General features: G+C 37.2%; 1 protein-coding gene and 1 pseudogene across 1 annotated transcript in view; one reads left to right on the top strand and one right to left on the bottom strand.

Moving 5' to 3' along the window:
• Positions 1-18,310, top strand: part of ATP10D (ATPase phospholipid transporting 10D (putative)) — an 84,798-nt gene that overhangs the window by 6,868 nt on the left and 59,620 nt on the right. The gene's annotated exons all lie outside the window — the stretch shown is intronic.
• LOC107532522 (large ribosomal subunit protein uL15 pseudogene) lies at positions 7,641-8,089 on the bottom strand (annotated as a pseudogene).

The following is an 18,310-nucleotide window of genomic DNA, read 5'->3' as shown; positions in this document are numbered from 1 at the left end:
CTGTACCTAAGACAAGGTAAAATAAATGAACATTAGAAGGTAAGCTCCTAGAAGACAGAGATTTTTGTTTTTCCCCTGTGATTTCTCTCTTTTATCTCTAACAATGCCTGGCATATAGTAGGAGCTGAACAAATCTTAGTTAAGAGAATGAAGTTGCGCACTTTCAGTGTGTTAGGCACAGGGCATTATTTAGTAAACCTTTTTACAAAACTGTGAGGTAGGTGATGTAATTTCCATTTACAGATGTGGAAACTGAGGCTCAGAGAGGCTGAGCTTGTGGTAAGTGGCTGACTGCATCTGACTGAGCATCAGTATCACTTGAACTTGTTAGAGTTTGGGTCTTTCTACTGCAGATACATTTGTTGCTGTTTTGAAAACAGCTGACGATATTACAGATCCTTATTCAAAATGAATGTGTTTTGGAGAGTGGGTAGTGTTGAATAACTGTTGGAACTGACCATTTATCATAGATCTATTTTATAATTTCATTGAACAATTGAATACCATCAACTTCTTTTCAATACCATTTACAGCTTTCACCTGTCCCTTTTTGGTGTTTACATACTATACTTAGTATTACTTAACTTACAGGCCTTGGGACAATTTAAATATATGTATTGAGACAATTTAAATAATTCACATGCAATCTATGCTTTCATTACATTAATTCACACGATGAAGTAGTTTTTAGCTATTGTAAAATAACACCTTTCTATGGAATTATTTTAAGTCATCCAAATGCTTCCAGAAGTGAATCTTCAAATAGTTTTTAGAAATTCACAAACCTCTCATCTCTTATACTGAAGTATCCTTTTTTATAGATGAACTAAAGTAAACCTGTCTCCATCATATATCCAGTAATACCATATACTTCAAAGAAAAGATATATGATTTAAAATTTTAGTCTTTGATATGTTTATTTGATTCATATTTATAGCTCATGTAAATAATCTACAAGAGACCTTTAGAAAACATTTCATGTACTCTATTGATTTAACCTTTAGTTTTATAAATATATGTCATCATTCAGCAGCTAAATTCTTTCCATTTTGCTAAAATAACTTTAAGTTCCTATTTATTTTTTTCTCTTGTCATTTCTCATTCTTTTAAGCATGTTATCTTTTCTTTTTCTACTTTTGAAAAATTTCTGTGGTTGCTCATCCAGAAAATAATTGTCCTATTTCTTATATATAAAAAAGTCATTTCACTAATTATTGAAACAACAATTATATGTTGTTATATCCATTGGGAGAGAAATGATTAGTTACACAAAAATAATATTTAATGATAATGAACTTATGGAGAAAATATATTTAGAAATTAAAAATAAGTCTTTCTAGACCACAGCTGAGGTGCCTAGGTTAATGGCTTTCCAAGTGTGGCCCCCAGACCATGAGCATCAGCATCACTTGAACTTGTTAGAAATGCAGGTTCTCAGGCCACACTGCAGACCTATCAAATCGGAAACTGGTGTGTGTGTGTGTGTAGAGGGGGTGGAATCTGTGTTTTCACACGCTCTCCAGGTGATTCTGGTCTGTGCTAGTTCGAGAATATTGAGAATATAGGCTTAGGGTATAACCCTTGGTGAGCAGGCCATGTTCCCTGGATTTTGGTAGGCAGGTATCTGGTCTACTTTAAAATGCCTCCGGGAAAGACAGTACCATTGACTTTTCCTGCATGCCACTTCAAAGCTTCTGTGTTATCACTGAGCTGACATCAGAAGCCACTACTTTGAGACATTAAAACTTTAAAAACAGTCCAGAAAGATAAGGTTTAATACTTAAAGATTTGTGCTGGCTAGTTTTATTATTTACTTCCTAGAAATAAATTCCCTTTTAAGACATAATTAAACTAAACATTTTTGCTAGTGTTTCATAAGAAACAAGAGGGGGGCATTTTCCCCATCCTTTGATCTCAGGCATATTTTTGGAGGATGATTAAGGAAAGAAATATGAATCTTCATGTCTCTCAGCAGAGAGTTTGTTGTGCCTAGGAGTCCAGTTTTCTTGCCAGAGGACCTGAGTATCTTTGTAGAGGTAGGGAATGATACAGATTCCCACAGTGATCATTAAAGTTGTAATTAATTCTATATAAAGTTACAGTAGTGTAAAAGTATTTTCATAGTACATCTATATACAACTTGGGCTACATTCTTTTAATATACTTTAGATTTAATCAAGTTAGATTAAGTCTCTCATGTATTGATGGTAATTTTATTTGCCATCTCTGTTTATACTACCAGACCCACATGATGTTGAACATGGTCATTTCAGAATATTGTGAATTGGTCATGTTCTGACGATATTAGGAATCGGCAGAAAGAATTAAACAGGTTCCTTTTTTCTTTTTCTTTTTTTCCCCCTTTTTAAAAAATGTGTCTTTATTGATTTCAGAGAGAGGAAGGGAGAAGGAGAGAGAGAAACATCAATGATGAGAGTCATTGATCGGCTGCCTCTTGCATGCCCCCTACTGGGGATCAAGCCCACAACCCGGGCATGTGCCCTGACTGGGAATCGAACCCCGATCGCCTGGATCTTAGGTCGATGCTCAACCACTGAACCACACTGGCTGGGCTTGAAACAGGTTCTTAAGTAGGAGTTGAGAACCTTCTGACCAATGAGTGTTTTTTTTCCTTCCCACTGACTTAAATTTTCTAATATAAAGAACAATAAAGGTGGTATTTAAAAAGTATAACATTTGTTTTTGAGATTTTTGAAATTAATTTGATATCTAGACATGTATATGTCCTACAAAAGTATATGTTTTACTGCAACAATTACCTGCACTTTCTTTTGCAGGATATCACTTAAATTCTATTTCACACCTAATTTTCATGAGGAAGACAGTCTTCTGAAACTATCTGGGCATTTAAGTAAGCTACTTCTTAAAATTTAACCAGCTGTATCTAAGATATTTTCAGTAATTGTGTTTCGTGCAAAAGAGACATCAAGGCTTTTTTTTGTCTTTGCAGCATTTTAATTTATATTTAAGATTTCTTGGGACACACATATTTGCCTTTATGATGAAGCTTATATACTAAATTATGGCTTTCTTGTTTTCTCTGATAAAATATCAAGTATTATTAGTACACATACATGAAGAATATATGAATATTCTTTTTCAGTGTTGAGGCAGCATGCTTGTCTTATATTTTATAAGATTGTTCTTAAAACAAAATGAAAACAAAGAATTGTGTCTTTCCCTGCAATTTAAATGTAGAAACTACATTAATTTCCATGTATGCATTTCTCCACCATAAGTATAGGCTTTGTGATTAAATAAAGTTTAGAGATTAGAGTTTTGAAACAGTTTTAATTGAAATGAAGATCTGTTTTCTATTTTTTTTTAAAAATATATCTTTATTGATTTCAGAGAGAGGAAAGGAGAGGGAGAGAGAGAGGATAGAAACATCAATGATGAAAGAGTCATTGATTGACCCGCATCATGGGCGTGTGCCCTGAGCAGGAATCGAACCCCGATTGCCTGGATCCTAGGTCAACGCTCAACCGCTGAGCCACGCCCGGCCGGGCTGAAGATCTGTTTTCTAATTATAAAGCACATATGTATATTCATGGTAAAAATATGGACAGTTACAAAAGATGTTTAAAAATAAAAATTATCTATTAATATTCTACCTCAAAATAACCAGTTTAAATGTTTTAAAAATATTTAATTCCAAACTTATGTAAAAATAGTTTACATATATATGCTAGTTGAGATCATACCTGTTTACAGTTCAGAATCATGGTTTAAAACCTTATAAACTTGAAACAATTTTTGCTTATAAAATTAAGAATTGCTTTTATTAGCTGCATTATTTTCATTTAGATATTACACAATTTAACAGTTTGCCATTTTGGACATTTGTGTTAGTGCCCTTTCCAATGGTCAATTGGTTATCTTTCTACTCAGAGCCAAAGAGAATGAACAGTTTTAAGGCATATTTCCTTTGGCTCCAGAAAAGTAAAAGCAGCCTATATCCCCCCAGCACTATATGAACACTTGCCTTCATTGAGCATTATGAATAAAGAAACTCTTTGCTACATTTAGGGCAAAAAGTACTAACTCTGCTTTAATTGCTTTTCATAGGTTACTAGTGAAATTGAAAATATTTTTTCCTATTTATTTGTAGTTTGTCAGCTCTGTGTGTTTGTTCATGCTCTTTTCCCCAAGTATGTTCTTCTTGCAAATATTGAAACCAAAGATGAAAACTTTCTAATGTTGCTTTTATAAAGTATCAATGTAAAAAGTAGACCATTGCAGTGAAGGACTTATTAGAATGAAACTGAGACAATAGGACAGATCCTACAAATTAGCTGTGAAAATTTTAGCTGACTAAATCTTAGTTATTTTAGAGTCTAAGCATGTGATCATATAAAATTTTAACAGACATAAAATCTAGTATTCAAATTGACTTAAGCAGTTTATGATACATTCACAAATAATGATGCAGTTTAGGAATTATTAAAAGACTTTCTATATATGTATGAGTAATAAAATGGTAGTGGAGAGAATGGCTGGATTACTTTATGAGAGCTGTCACTGACTTGATGTGTAATATTGGACAAGTTACTGTCTGTAAACCTGTGTGTGCGTATAGATAAAGTATTTAGTTAGATATTTAAAAGTTTTTTCCAGCTTTAAAATTCTGAGTTTTCTATTTCAGTTGCTAAACCTTATGATCTTTACAGTGCTTTTCCTACCTGGCAGAAATGTTGGCATCAAATGATAAGTGCTCTCATAATAGTAAGAATAGCCGCCATTTATCATCCTATTGTATGCCAGGGACCTTGCATATATGCTCATTAACTCCTCACAGCAAACCTAAAGAGTAGTTATTATTTCCCTGATGGGGAAACTGAGGGTTATACAAAATCCCACTGAGATGGAATACTTAGGGTCAGGATTTGAACCTATGACTGACTGAAAAGCTCCTCTCTTTCAACTCTGCTACTTACTTCTCTGTTGAACAAATGTGGTGCCTTGCTCTAGACCAGGGTTGGGGAGCCTTTTTTCTGCCAAGGGCCGTTTGGATATTTATAATGTAATTTGCAGGCCATACAAAATTATCAACTTAAAAATTAGCCTGCTATATTTGGGCAAACATTTAATTGAATTTATTGAATTTCAAGTCCTGCCTGTGGTTAGCTTGGCACGGCCAAACCAAAAACAGTCTGCAGGCCAGATGTTCCCCACCCCTGCTCTAAACCAAGGCTTTCAGCATAGCATTATTGGCATTTTGGGACAGATTATTGTTTTGGGAAGCTGTCCTATGCATGATAACAGCATCCATGGCATCTGTGCATAAACACACCCTCAGTTATGACAACCAAAAATGTCTCAAGATATTGCCAAGTATCCCCTGGCGGGGGGGAGGGGTGGTACAGTTGTCACAGTTGGGGACCATTGATTTAATACAACCCAAGTCATCAATAGTACGAGGACAAATATAATTGTTATCTATGGCAAAGACAGGCAAATGGGCCAACTTGGATTTCAAAGGTCAGCATGAAATTCGATCAAGTAGAATGTCAGCAAAAGACCCCACTCCATAATTTTGCAATACTTTTTGCACACCTATTGACTGCTTAGCCTTTAAAGTCTTAAGATTTTTCTTGTTTGAAGAGTACAGTACTCACATTCCCAGGATGCATAATATACCATCATGAGTTTGATTGAATATTAATTTATTTAAAAACATTCAGTACTTGCCATGTGCCTGGCATTTTCCAGTTACTGTTTAAAACAGTAAACACGATGGTCTTGCAGGGGAAGCAGATATTAAACAAATAAGTATAGGTAATTTCCCTTTATTTTTCTAATAATCTTTTAAAGCACATCTTTAGAATCACAGTCCAGTGTGTTGATCATGTTTTACACACACACACAGCTTATCACATAAAGCTAGAGTTTGCCGTCCTTCTTATGAATGAATCAAGATAGCAAACCAGGCAATTTGTGTTCTTCTGCCAGTTTGAAAAGATATTTTGGCTCTAGTTTTCAAAATGAGCATTTATCTGGGGGCTAGCTTCATTTCAGAACTTACTTCATTTCAGAACTTAGTTGTTTATCTCTTGGTTAGTGTTTTAATGTTCTTAGTGTTTGCTGTTCTGAAAGCTGGCCATAAACATGTCCAAGCCTGTCTCTTGAGGATTAACTTCTGAAGAATTTTAGGTAATGAGGGAATCTCGTGAAGTTCATATCTGATCCCTCTACTGGACTATATACTCCTTAAAGACAAGAAGCACGGAGTTTACATAGGACAGTTCATCATTTTGATTGCAGTGCCTGGAAAGGTTCATGGCTGACACATGGTAGCCTTTTGGTACCTATTTATTACACAGATATGAGAAAAAGAGATCTCTGAACAGTGAAAATAGGTTTCACTAAATAAGTCTCATTAAGTTTCTATATTCTGCTCACTGAGGACCATTGAGATCATAAATTCAATTTATTTATGTTTATGAACTGTTCTAAGGTAGTGGAAGTGTGAATTAAGTCTTGATAAAGGCAGATATTTGGGTAGCCAAGGGAGAAACAAACCTGTAAAATTAGACCTGAGCATTCAAAACAGGAGGTCTTCAACTACTGGAAGAAACCTATGGATAGGCTTCAGAAGACCCTCAGGGCATCACTGCATAGAGCACTTTGCAGTAATTGGTGCAATGCCCATTGGTGCCTAATTCTTAGAGGAGAAAATTTATTTTAAATGCTATATAAAGTATAGGAAAATTGAAAACACATTTATAATTATTTCCATCCCGTATGAAATTGTTTAAGTACTTAAAGGAATTAACCTTAAGCTGTCTGAAAAAAATAGGTCACTCAGAAGAACTTCCTTCCTAAGAGTTTTGAAATTTACATACCTTGGCTATTTTTAAAAACAGATTCTACTTGTTTTATTTCCGTTTTTATGTTTTCCTGTTACAGTCTTGCTAGTGGCCGTTTTAGACTGACATGCTATATATTTTAATATGAACTGTAATAACGTTAGCATGCATAATATAAGCTGTAATGAGATATCATAAAATAACTAAGCATATATCACTTCTAGAACCATTGTGTGTAAGATTGTTACAGATATTCTGCATGTGAGAGGTGTTATTTTATTAATTTATTCATGTGGTCATTCCACAAATACATATTGAAAGTCTACTCTGTGCCTGATGCTTACTGTTTTAGGCCTAGGCTGTATCAGTGAACAAAAGAGAGAAAAATTCCTCCTCTGATGGAGGGGGAAGGTGGCAGAGCTACAGTACAGAAATAATTATACATTATTAGAAAGTGATGTGAGTTCTATGAGAAATGAAACTGCGAAAGAAAATAGGGATTGCTGAGACAAGGCTATGTAGGAGTGGAGTGAAGGAGGGCAAGGGTAATAGGTTGAGAGGACATCGAGAGGCAGATAGTGAGGCACTGGTGGCTCTTACTATAATTAAGACGAGAGCCTTTAGAGAGTTTTATATTGTGGAAATGTCAGGATCTAACTTAAGTTTTAACAGGAGTAGGTGTGTTAGTATTGGACTAGGGTGATTGTGGTGGAGGTGATGCCGAGAGGTGAGATTCTGGATTTATTTTTATTATTATTTTTTTCACAAAAGCACCCGTGGACATTTTAATGAACTTCCCTCCATGTAGCTTCAAGCTACCAGGACACAGGCTCCACCAACACCGTTAATCTTCTCCTCAGCTCTTCTGCTGAAGAATTTGGACTTCACAGTGACGGGCTGCTTTGGGAGCTTTCCCTTCCCCAGAACTTTGTAGTAGCCTGATTGCCCCACATCAATGATAGGAGCAGCTCCAGTCTTGTTTTTGGCAGCACTTACCCGTGTCTGCTCACTGACCAAGGTCCCACAGTTTGTCAAGGTTGACAGTTGGGCAGAAACTCTGATTCCTCTTTAAATGGAAATGCCTCATACCAACTTTCCCAAAGTAACCTGGGTGACATTTGTCGAAGTTGATGCTGTGATGATGCAGACCACCAGCATTCCCTCGGCCTCCCCGGTGCTTGCTGATGTGGCTGTGGCTCACGTGGCCCCCGGCTCACGTGGCCCCAAAGTTTCCGGGTCTTCCTCAGTCTGGATGGCATGTCAGCAGCTGAGATGGAAGCTGGATTTATTTTAAATGTAGGGCCAACAGAATTTGCTGACTGACTGTGTGTAGGTTTTGAGGCAGGACAGGACCCCATAATGACTTAAAGACTTTGGGGCTGAGAATCTAGAAGGGTTAAGCTGCTGTCAACTGACAGGGCTAATGTGGGGGACAGCAGGTTTTGGGGGGAGTATCCATAGCTCAGTGTTTCACATGTTACCATTTGGAGATGAGCTGCCTGGTTGGCAGTCAGATGTATGAGTCTGGAGTTTGGAGAAGAGGTCTGAGCTGAAGGGTAGTTACTTGGGGGAACCTGTAGAAGTTCTAGTTTTCTCAGTAAAATAGAAACAAGATTATCAGCAAGAAGAAAGTTGGGAGGGAGATAAGGAAGTTAGAGAAGGTATGAAACAGTTGCCTATTAAAATGTGAAAGCAAAGAGACTAGAAATCCTGTATTATTGCAGTTGGCATGTGTGGCCAACTTGTAGTTCATGGTCAATAATTTAAAGTAACACTAATCAGGCGTGTTATGTGTTTCTCTCTAGGCACATTCAACCTGTAGGTTTTGGAATAGAGTATATAGGGATTTGAAAGAATGGATTTGAATATAACTAGGATAAAGGCTTTGACAACCAAGAAGTGAGAGAGAACCTAAGGGGCAGAGAGAATATACAAGGAGATGATCATAATATTGACCATAAAATTTAAAATATGTATGCAGGGAAGTGAGGCCATACAAGAAGGAGGGGCAGTGAAAGATGGTGGGTCAGTTGCTTATAGGTCCCTGTGGGGTCAGATGATATTGAAGTCAGGCTGAAGGTGGATCATTTATTTCAAAGCAAATTTTGGCCTGACTAGCCTGGCTTAGTGGTTGAGTATCCACCTATGAACCAGGAGGTCACAGTTCAATTCCTGGGTTGCGGGCTCGATCCCCAGTGGGAGGCATGCAGGAGGCAGCTGATCAATGACTCTCTCTATCATTGATGTTTCTATCTCTTTTTCCCTCTCAATTCTTCTCTCTGAAATCAATGAAAACATATTTAAAAATAAAATAAAAGTAAATTTTATTTTTATATATTGAATCGTATTTCAAATACATGTAAAGAGCTTTCTATCAAATGTATCTAAAGTTAAATACTAATATTTGGATTTTTAATTTCAGTTGTTTTCAAATGAAGCATGGTTTTAGTATTTTTCCCCCTAAATGACTTAAGTTCAAATCTTTTATACTAGTCCTATTCTTTCTCCCAACCCTCACATTCCTTCGTAGGCTGACAGAAGCCAAGTGCTTTCTACCAACTTATTGCTTAAGAGTTTCTGCCCTGTATCAGAGCCTTCTACTAGCTGCAAGGCTCTCATTCCATCGGAGGTATTTGGATTAGGCTTGGGTTTTGGAGGGAGTATCCATAGCCTTATCCACAGCAAAGAACTTGGCATGTTTTTTTAAATGGTAGATATTGTTACGATCTTAGGTTTATTGCATTATTAATACTGTATTAGAATTGAATAACTGAATTTCAAAAAATGCTATTCTGTCATGTCAATAACGTAGATTTTAGGAGTACCCAGGATTATCAATGCCAGAACTCAGTATTAAAGATTGCTATAATTAAAATTTTAATATATGCTTATACTCTTCTAGTTTTAAGAATAGACTATGACATATTGGCAACTTACCATGAGTATGGGTCAGATTTTTTTTTAAAAATATATCTTTATTGACTTCAGAGAGAGGAAGGTAGAGGGGGAGAGAGAGATAGAAACATCAATGATGAGAGAGTCATTGATCAGCTGCCTCCTGCACACCCCCTACCCGGGATCAAGCCCAAAACTCAGGCATGTGCCCTGACCAGAAATTGAACCATGACCTCCTGGTTCATAGGTCTATGCTCAACCTCTGAGCCATGCCAGCTGGTTGGGTGAGATTTTTTTAAATTTCCAATAACATGGAGAGACACTCATACCACTGCAACACTTTTCCTGCCTTTTTGCTAGTTAAACCCAGTTTTGAGCCTAAGCATTAGCAAAAGGTAACTCCATTGGAGGTATGGTCCCTTCAAGAAAAAGCTGAGATATATTGAAGAAGAGAGGTAATAAAGTTTTCAGTGTCTGGATAGACACATAAATACTTAATTTTCACACAAGAAAATTGAAGAATCTCTTTATATTTAATGTATTGGGAACATTAAGAATGGACAACTTTTTACAGTAGACAGTAGTACATCTAGATACTATAATCATATTTTATACCTCTGTCTTCTTTCAAAACGAACATGCTTGAAAATTCTAAATTGACTCTTCATCAGCAATGAAATAAAAACATGTCGCTCATTACTGTGGAGGGTATCTTCCCTCGGTCTGAGTTAGAGGCTGCTTCTGTGATGTAGAGCTGGGTCTTTGGTTTCTATTTCCCCAGCATCAACCACAGTGTTTGATTTTCAGGTCTTGTTTGTTGAATGAATTGGGACTGAGTGAGCTTGGTTTAAGCACTCTTTTCTAAAGATGCATAAGGTCTGTGTGCTTGATTAGAATTGACCTTTTTCCATTAGCATCCTAAAAATGACATAACTCAAAAAGAATTCTTTCTTAATGGTAAAAGTGAAAGATGCTATGACTTAGTTTTTTATATACCAACATAGTACTTCCCATGGTAATAATTACCAATATCAAAAGTGATTACTTTAATGTTTTTTGTAATGTATTACCCTTGCCTGTCCTCTTGTACGTATCTAAACTACAAAATGTGTACCTCTACTGGGGATTGTATTCAAGAAGTTGAACAGAAAATATTAAATACTACACAGAGCTCTAAGATGACTATTTGACAAATCTGGTTCCTCCTACTCAATGGAGATCACTGAAGATATGTAACTTTATCATTCAGAATCCACAGTTTTCCTACTATATAAATGAACCCTTGTCATCACCAAAGCCCATATTAGATACACGTACAACTGTTTATATTTACCTTCTGTTTCAAAGATTATGTGGGGTCAAGAAAAGCACTTTTTCCTTTTATAGAGAGCACGATAATAATTACTCAGGGAGACATGCCAGCACATCACCTTGGCATCTGATGCAATAAAGAAACCAGCAAAGATTTCAAATGATCTTACTGCCACCTTACTGCTTATTACCTGTCAGATAAGGAATCGGTCTCCTTGAGGTAATAAGCTCCTTATGGAGAGAGTTGGACAAGTAGGTCAGATGTGACCCAGATTGGAAAAGCCTTAGTTTTATCAGGGCTGACTGTTTTTCAGAGAGGGCTACCTGTGATGGGCAGGTCAAGAAAACTTTCACATCTTGAGTCTCCTGTGAAACTTATAGCTATAACATTTCTATTTTTTATTGATCCTGATAGACAAATTCTCTTTCTTTCAAGGTTTGGAGCATATAGGAACTTTGATCTTTTGTTAGTGTCTTCTCATCTTGGTTGAGAAAAAGGTTTTAAGTCTGTCAAGGCCAGGACCCATTGTTGTCCTTTGAAGGCCAGGATCCGTTGTTCTCCCTTGAAGGCCAGGGCCCAGCGTTCTCCTTTGCCAAACTTTTAGAAATGTTGGTTGAAACTGATTATGACTGTATTAAATTTTCAGAAAGAATCATTACGGAAGGCCTCATTGCCTACGGCTGGGGATTTTTGTATGTAAACCAGACTTTTGCTATTTTAGTTCATTCTGGTTTTAGATGAGAGGGCCTGCTTGCATTGGCTGTCAGGTCGTTGGTACATAGCCTTGGTCTATCCACTCAAAGAATAAAGATTGCCTAATAATGGGAGTGATACTAATTAACTCTTCATTCTAATTTCAACTTTACATATTGAAATAAATTTACTTAGCATAGAGTAGTGGTTCTCAAAGTGTGTTCCAAGGACCAGCTTGAGCACTACCTGGAAACTTGTTAGAAATGCAGATTCTTGAGCCCCACCCCAGACCTGCTGAAACAGAATGTTTTTCTCTTTTAGACAAATGAGCTCATGTATATATTTCAGATTGTTTGTTGGCTGGTGATGACCTCAGAAAATTTTAACTACTAACTGGGCCTAAGGGAATTCATTATCCCATATTTACCTTTGATAATCCGTCCTGCTCCAAAATTTCCCTTAAGCATTCATGAAGGGAAACAGGGTTTTTGAACACTGTCTAATTTCAAGAGCATTTTTACACAACAAGGAACATAGTATCTGTTATTTTTGGTACACTCTTTATTGAAGGATTGCAGCTTTTAATATAGTCTAGAAAAATATAATTAGAAATAATCTGGTTTAAATGATCATATTTGATTATTTTAAGTTTTATATATAAATGGAATCATATAGTTGGAAAGGCATGACTTTTGAGTCAAATATTGCATGCCTTGAGTTATGAAACCTCTTTTGTTTCTTCCTCTGAAACTTGGAAGTGAAACTTCATACCAAGTTGTGAAGATTAAATTAAATGACATGTGAAATGTATTTTGTAAACAGTAATTATTATGAAAGTATTATATATACTTATTTTCTAAGCAATGTTTGGTTTATATTTCTTTATTTTTTACCTTAATTGATATTATGCCTAAAATTGATAGCTTATAGATATTAGAACTTTAATTACAGGTTTTTGCAGCTCCTGTGAGTGAATGGAATATTGGATCATGTAGCATCATGTACACCTGATGCTTAGGGCAGCATTAGACTGTTTCATAAATAGTAATTATAACTTCTTCCTTTAAAAACTTGAAAATTTTTAAAAATTATAAATCTATACATTTCGTTGTAACAAAGAAAGAGAAGTTAACAAGCTCCTTCTATTCCGTTTTTATTCCTATTTTGAGATACCTAATAGATTGTAGCAATTGACACTCCCATTGCCAGAGTTATATTTAGTTTGCTAAATTTTATTGAGTTTTTCCAACAATATTCATATGTGAAATTGGTTTATAATTTTCTTGTGCCAGTTATAAAGAAACTTGCTCATACATATTTTTAGTACATATAGATATTTCTGTGATGGTGATAAATGATTACTTGCAATGAAACTATTTTTTTCCTACTATATCATTGCCTTGCTGTCAAAAAGTATTGCAAATTGGGTGTATATAGCATTTGGTTTGAATTAATTTCGTATCTAGTCCCTCTCTCCCAGTGTTAACATGTATGTTAAGAATCTTGATCTTTAGGATCTGTGCTCATATTAATTAACTTTTACATTCTAGATAAAATGCTAATATCAGTTAATTAAAGCAAGGTGTCCAGAGTCAGGTGTCCTTTGACTCTGCATTTCTGGATAATATTGGGCTTCCAGTTGCGAAACTCAGCCCAGGAACATGCAGGCCTTTTCATAGAGTTAATCTTTAATGGTATTTTCCATCACTAACCAGCAGGAAGTTTGTTATAATCCAAATTTTCATATACTAGTAGTTGCTCTTAAACTAAAAATGAAGTTAAGAATGGAGACTTTAAAAAAAGCGTAGGTAAACTATAATTTTATTTTATTTTTTAATGAAATGTTAAATCTCCCTACCTTTAAGGACAGCAGCTCACTCAGGAATAGACAATCAAGACCTGAAACATTCTTTCTGATTCTAAGTGATGGTAATTGAACTTTAAGCACTTGGTTCTTTGTGTTCTTAAAAAGAAAATTTATTGTTAATTCTCTAGGAGAGTTCCAATCAGTGGCATAACATGATAAATAAAGCGCGGGACTGTTTTATTTATTATCAGAAAACCATGACAAATCAGCTCTTTGTGGAGTGGGCTGAATCTTAGGGTTATGAATGACGTTCTTGAAAACTACTAAAAACGTTTCATCCTATATTGTTCATTAGAGCTTTTTGTCTACTGGGAGGCTCTACTTACCCCTGGGAACGGCCGAGAGAGGGTTTTACTGTCCTTAGCTAGTTGGTTGCCTGGCAGACTTCAGTTAAGAGGTAGTGTGGGAAAAGAAAGTAAAAACACCCCGTTCCCTCCTCCAGGGCTCAGCCTGGCTTTCCTTCCTTAGAAGCAGGAGTAAAAGGTCCAAGGATGAGAGAACACAAGTACAGCAGTCCCCCACATCTGCAGAAGGTATGTTCCAGGACCCCCAGTGGGTGCCTGAAGCCGAAGATAGTACCAAGTCCTATATGTACTGTGCTGTTGATCGTCTGACTTTGGCCAAGCATTAGACCGTGTGGAGTCTGGAAAGGAGAGAAGCCCCTGACTCTGAAGAATGAAGTCACCCGAAGCGGCTGTAGCAAGTGCAGTGACTGAGTGACTGAGCACGAGCAGGGGCGTCATGGGAGTAGGGCAGGGAGAACCTGACTGTATCTCCCGGGCGGATCCTTCTCAGTCTCTGCAACACCAAGGTCAAGCTACAACAGTCTAGTGTGCGAAGAGGGGCTGGTGTGTCAGGCGGGTGATATGATTGACCAGCCTTCTAGAAGGGAGCGCAGCATTTCCAAAGGCGCAGGGCACAGGCTGTGCTTTGCAACCTCCCTGACAGGTCACCTGGCTACTAATTAAATTCCACTTTCATGGGCCCCAATGTAGTTCTTGAATCAGAATCTTGGGGGGGGGGGAGGGACGACGACTGTGATTAATAGGAGCCTGGGGGAGGGGGGTGATTCTTATCAGGGAAGCTTGGGAAGCACCAGACAAGTGGAATAGAGTTTGTTCAAGAACATAATTGGAGTGAATTTTGAAGAAAATGGTTGAGGATGAGATGAGGTGGTACAAAGGTTATTTTATGTCATGCCTGTCTTTCGTGATTGGTTTTCTGTTTGTATCCTACTTAGTGCTGGTTACTTCTCAGATATCAACAGCTACATGGAACTGAGCATTTACTTTGACTTGGGCAACTTTATTTAATTTGAAAGCAGTCTACTGAAAGTTGGACCTCAGATCATTTGACTGGGTTTCTATGACTTATTTATGACCTGAAAAATAGCTAGAGAGGACAGTGGGAATTAGAATGAACATTGTCCATCTACAGGGTTCCCATGACTCTTAATGTTATCTTATTTTATTAATTAGCAAACTGAGGCCCAGAGGTTAATTACATAGGTCACATAACTAATGAGCGATGCAACTGATATTTGAGCCTTGGTCTACAGAGCAGGAGGAATTAGAAGATTCTTTGGAATGGTGAGCAGAGTGCTCATTCACTCAATTAAAATAGGTGAAATAGAAAATGTGGGATGAGGGGCAGGGGCTACAGTGAAAAAGCTTCTGACATTTGTTACTATGTCCACTAATCTAGATTAAGAAGCTATTTTTTTTATACTGAAGTGAGAAAGCAGGCTTTTCAAATCACTTCAGAGGAAGACTTTAAAAACATTATGTTGATAAGATACTGAGAATTATTTTGGCCAGTCAATGTTTATTGATTTAGTTCTACTTGAACAAAGATATTAGCAAACTCCAAAGGACAGAATTTGATAGAGATAGAACTATGTGTTTTTCTTGTTTTCATTACTAGCACATTGAATGCGGGAAACGTATTTATACGTTTTACGTTGACTGGTGGTAGAGCGCGCGATAAAAACTACCCGCAAACAATGTGCTAGTATAAAACAGGTAAGACTGACTTTACAGATATTTTCTCTCACTAATAATAGAGGCTAAATACAGTGTGGGGCAAAAGTAGGTTTATATGCAAGTTGTTTGTATGCAAAATTATGCAATAATAATATAAGAATAAACTCTGTTTCATGTACTCACAACTCTAAAACTACTTTTACCCCACCCTGTATTCTGGGTCCAATATCCAGATACACATATTTGGAAGCTATTGCATTTTTCCCATTAAAAGTAAATTTCTGCTCAGCCCTATCTGGTTTGGCTCAGTGGTTAGAGTGTTGGCCCTCGGACTGAAGGGTCCTGGATTCAGTTCTGGCCAAGGGCACCTACCTTGGTTGCTGGCTCGATCCCCAGCCCTGGTGGTCCCCAGGGGTCAGTGCGTGTGTGGGAGGCAACCAATCAATGTGTCTCCCCCTCCCCCTCCCCCTCTCCCTCTCCCTCTTGCTCTTTCTCTCTTTCCATTGCACTCTCTCTGAAAAAGAAATGGAGAAGAAAACCTCAGGTGAGGATTAAAAAATAATAATAAATAAATAAATAAATAAATAAATAAATAAATAAATGTAACTCTGCTCTTTTTTGTTTTGCTTTAGATCATATAATTTTCAAAGATCTGATGGACTTTTAGAAGATTGTTATTTGTGATTTGACTTATTTTCTACAAACACAGTGATGAAGTGATGCTATCTAAGTAATCTCTTGGATTGCTTGAAGACCGAAGTATAGTAAACAAGTGTGTTAGCAAGAATGCATTATTAAAAACATGAATTCACTAACAGTACTAGAATATAATTAGGCCAAATCTTCTAATGCTGCTAGGTAATGATTTATGATTTCAGATCTGTGAAAGCTGGACACAAGTATCATGTCCTTAGGGGGAAACTATTAATTTCTGATTAGTATAACACTTTAGAGAAAAGAATCAATAGATATGTATAAACTTAGAATGAAGCTTAGGAAGGAAACATACTTAAATAATTTGTCCAAACTACCTCAGTGCCTTGAATATTACTCTGCACCTGGGGTTGCATTTGCATATTTGCATGCCTATCACCTTGCCTAGACCTGAGCTCCTGGAGAAGAGGATCTCCGTTTTAATCATGTCTGTATTTCTAGCCTATTGTAGTTCTTAGCACATAATCTGGATTTTCTTCAGATGAAGTTGTAGGCCACCTAAGTTAGATTGTCTGGGGAATTTTGTTAATAGTTCAGATTATCAGGACACACCCACAAAATTACTAAATAAGAATCTCCGGAGGTGAGCTCTAATCTGAGATGATAAGTACGTGCAATGGAATTGATTAAGCAAGGCCTCCAGACCCTGCCCTCCACACATTTCCTCATTTGCTGAAATGCTCATTAGCTACTCGATGAACTTTTATTGGGCATCCACTAAGTGGTAGCTACTCTGGATGTAAAGATAAATGAGACACATGAACAGTTAAAAAGCAGAAGCTGTTGAGTTAGAAGGATTTGGTTTGAGTCAGCCATATGAATTTCAGCAAGTTACTTTACTTCTCTAATCCAGTTTCCTCTTTTGTAAAATAAAAATAATACCTGTGTTATCAGATTGATGTTAATATTAAGTAAGATAATGAATGTAAAGTGCTTTGCAAAGTGCTTGGAATATAGTCTACTCTTAATAATGTTAGCTTCCCCTCCCCCCAATTAATGAGCTTACATTATAGGCAGGGCTGAATTCTTGGAAAATAAGAAAAACTTGGCAATAAGGAAGAGATTGTATAAGAGTTAAATTTTGTTTTATTATACACCACCCCAAACTTGGCAATATAACTTTTTTTTTTTTAAATCCTCACCCGAGGATATTTTTTCCATTGCTTTTCAGAGTGAGTTTGGGGGGGTGGAGAGAACATCAATGTGAGAGAGACACATTGATTGGTTGTTTCCCACTCGTGCACTGATCAGGGTTAGGGAATGAGCATGCAACCGAGGTATGTGCCCTTGGCCAGAATTGAACCTGGGACCCTTCAGTACACAGGCCGACGCTCTAACCACTGAACAAACTGGCTAGGGCAGTGATGTAACTTTTACTGACTCACAGTTTGATGGGTTGGCAATTTGGCCTGAGCTCTGTTGAGACAGTTCATCTCTGTTCTAGACTGTGTCATCTGGGCACACTCATGTAAGTGGCCAGCTGGGAGTCAGTGGCCTCACCCACATATTGACAGGAGCAAAGAAGGTAAGTAGGTCATGTGTATGCATCATCTAGTAGGGCTCATGCACATGGTAGTGGCCACAGGGTCCTCAGGAGCAGTGGAAGCCCCATGAGCAAGCACATGTCAAGCCTCTGCTCAAGCCATGTCTACTAGTGTTTCATTTGCCAAAACAAAAGCACATGGTCAAGTCTAGATTCAATGGGTAAAGAGATTCCCTGACTTGATGGGTGAAGGGATGTGCATAGAGGGAGGTAAAGAATTTGTGTCCAGTTTTGTAATCTCCATAGAAAGGGTTTTATTTATTTATTTTTAAAATTTTTTAAAAAATACATCTTTATTGATTTCAGAGAGAGGAAAGGAGAGGGAGAGAGAGAGAGAGAAACATCAATGATGAGAGAGTCATTGATCGAGCCCACAACCTGGGCATGTGCCCTGACCAGGAACCGAACCCTGATTGCCTGGATCCCAGGTCGACACTCAACCGCTGAGCCACGTCCGGCCGGGCACCATAGAAA

The sequence above is a fragment of the Miniopterus natalensis genome, chromosome 1 (genome assembly GCF_054644295.1).
Source record: "Miniopterus natalensis isolate mMinNat1 chromosome 1, mMinNat1.hap1, whole genome shotgun sequence".
NCBI classification, from domain to species: domain Eukaryota; kingdom Metazoa; phylum Chordata; class Mammalia; order Chiroptera; family Miniopteridae; genus Miniopterus; species Miniopterus natalensis.
This window is presented reverse-complemented; position numbering and strand designations above follow the sequence as displayed.